Below are 3,218 nucleotides of genomic sequence, written 5' to 3'. Positions count from 1 at the left end.
TTGAGCAATTCAGTCTCCCTGTGGAATGACCACTACCCCTCTCTCAACTCTGACCACGATTTTAATTTTTCTAGGGAGGACATGTAATTCTTTCATTGTGGCACTACTACTTCCTAATAATATCCCCACACTACCTTCCAGCAGGGGTCCATAAACCCCGTTCCTGATGCTTGTGGTTCCATTTTCGGGTTTAGAATTGCTCTAGCAGAGGTGAGGTGGTCCAGTCCTCCGGCTTCTTTGGTTGCTCTGATAAGGCCCTTGACATAAAGGGGTTGTTCTGGGAGACAAACTGGGTAGGGTTGGGCAGGGGGGTATTTATGGCTCCATACATGCTGGTTTGTGGGCCCCAGAGGAGGCCCCACCATCCTTTACCTTGCTGGGGAATTGGGTGACCCTCAAGGTCTATTTTTGATCTGCACTCATTTCCCCAATGATGTTCCTTTCTACACTTAGGGCATAATCCCAGTCCTGGACATTGTTTAAGTCTCTTTATGTGTCCCAGTTGGCCACATAAAAAACAGCTATAATTGGCTCCCCCCATTGTCCCTTGTTGCATAGCAGCCACCATAACTTGTCCCATGTGGTAGACTCCATCAATTTCCTTACAAACTTTGATGAAATCATTATGGTTTTTAGACCGGTGTGGCCGAATGTCCTCCTTGCAGTACTTATTAGCATTTCCGAATGCCAATTGTTTCACAATGGACATGGCTGTATCCACATCACCAAACACCTTCCCTGCCAATTGTAACAGTCTATTGACAAAGTCTGGGAAAGTCTCAGTTGGTCCCTGAATAACTTTAGACAGTTGGTCTCCAGCGGCTTTATTAGGCAGGGCTCTCCATGCTCGAGTAGCAGCCATGGCAACTCGTAGATCCACTGCGGGGTCATAGGCTATCTGATTATGGAGGGAGGTATAAGGCTCCGTCCCCATCAGCATTTCAATATTTCTTTGAGGGTGGCCTGCCTGAGCGTTTAGAAGGGCGGCAGCAAGGCAATGTTCTTGACAATCTCCTCCCCAGAGTAAATAATCCCTGCCACTCAACAGTGCTCGGCAGAGCTGTTACCAGTCACTAGGTGTTAAATTAGACTGGGTATAAGACTCAAATATAGCCAAGGTAAATGGAGCCAAAGGTCTATAACCCGTGACTGCCTCTTTCAGTGCATGAGTTCCTTAAAGGTTAAAGGAATGTGTTGCTGAATACGTTGATTTGGGTTATTCAGATCAACTGTCCCAATTACAGAAAAGCCCGTAACTTTACGAGAGGTCCCGGTATTGTTGGTTTAAAATGGACACCCCCCCCCCACGAGGCAAATCAGGAAATTCTGGATAATCCTCATGCCACCCTGTATCCTCATAGGCTGGAGGAGCCAAAGGAGTGATGACCCTCTTTGGAGAAAAGTCCTTTTTATTTTATTTTTTTTTTAAATTTACATTTGTCTAGTTTTTTTTCTAGGCTCTTTTTTTTTTTTTTTTTTTCTTTGAGTTTAAACTTTTCCTTGCTTTTGCTTTCGCTGTCTCCCGACTCACTGGAAGTATCTGCCGAAGCTGCAGATTTCTATGTCTGTTCGTCTTGAACAGTCTTGGAAGTTCTTTCCATTTCAGCCTTAATTTCTCTTAATTTACCATTATCACTTAGGAGAGCATCTTTCACCAACCTCCAAATAGAGAAACTGGTGACTGCTAACAATATGGAGGAACGTGCCGTCCCCATTTTAGTTTCACTTTAAGAAGATTAGAAAATAATAACCTTTTAATTTTTTTTGCCTCAATATGTGTCCCCCCCTTTACTTACAATTGCTGGCTCCCGAAGACGATCCAGTCAGGTTCTCCTCAGCTTCCAATCTTCGTGGAACCTCCAGATGACAATGCTCACACCGTTGCTGTGACTGAGCCGTGGACAGAGGCCTGGGGGACTGAAAAAATAAAGACACACAGACACACACATGGGTCATTCAATAAAGGGTGAATGCGACACAGGCATTACTCGGGACTCCTTTTATATGGGGTGAACAAAAAAGCCCGGGGAGACCAGGTGAGTCACAAGTGTTCAAAACAGAATGTTTTCAAGGTAAAGATAGCTCAGATGGAGTGTTCTGAGGTGTAGATAGCTCAGAAGGAAAGTTATGAGGCATGGTTAAGAACCACAATGGATACAAGGAAGGAGTTCTTTAGCAAAACAAGTGGGGGAGGGAAAATAAGGCCAGGCTCCAAGGGTGGATGAATGATCTGTTCTTCAATCTCTGTTTCCTTGTTTGCCCTTACATTTCCTTCTGTGAGTGTTTGTTCTCCCTTCTAAGAAGAACTGAGGCATCCCCTTTTTGGCCTTCCTTTTTTGAACTTCATAATGTCCGTGATTTTTTTTTCTTTTTTCTTTTTCTTTTTTAGGTATTCTAAGCTTTCTGGGGCTAGTATCTGCTCATCAGTAAGTACATAGCATGTGTGTTCTTTTGTGACTGTGTTACTTCACCCAGGATGATAGTCTCTAGTTCCAAGCATTTGCCCACAAATTTCATGAATTCATTGTTTCTAGTACCTGAACAGTACTCCATTGTGAAAATGTACCATTTTTTCTGTATCCATAACTCCACTGAATGGCATCTGGGTTGTTTCCAGCTTCTAGCTATTATAAGTAAATAAGATTGATATGAAAATAGTGGAGCATATGTCCTTGTTATATGTTAAACCATCTTTTGGGTATATGCCCAGGAATGGTATAGCTGGGTCTTCAGGTAGATCAATTTCTAGTTTTCTGAAAAACCTACAAATTGATTGCCAGATTCATTGTATGAGTTTGCTATCCTACCAGCAATGGAGGAATGTTCATCTTTCTCCACATCTTTGCTAACATAGTCTGTCACCTGAATTTTGCATTATGTATGTTAGGCAAATATTTATGTTAGTTAAACATTTTGGACATTATGAACATTGTTGTTAGAAAGTTAGATTCCAAACTATGGTCAACTAATATAGTGGGTGATTTCACAGATTGTCTAAAATATTATTGACCTCATTTTCTTCTCACTGATGAAATTAGAGTAAAAAAGTATTTATTTATCTTAACATTTTTTTTCTTGACTATATATATTGTCTAGAATTATATGATATGGCAGATCAGTTTACTTTCACTAATTATGGTTTACTAGTTTCTAACAAGAGTAAAAATATTTTTCTTAGAATTACCTTTTTCTATAAAATTAATGTTAAAAATAATTTA

Source organism: Micromys minutus (assembly GCF_963924665.1).
Source record: "Micromys minutus genome assembly, chromosome: X".
Taxonomy (NCBI): Eukaryota; Metazoa; Chordata; class Mammalia; order Rodentia; family Muridae; genus Micromys; species Micromys minutus.
The sequence above is the reverse complement of the archived record's forward strand: the minus strand, read 5'-3'. Positions refer to the sequence as shown.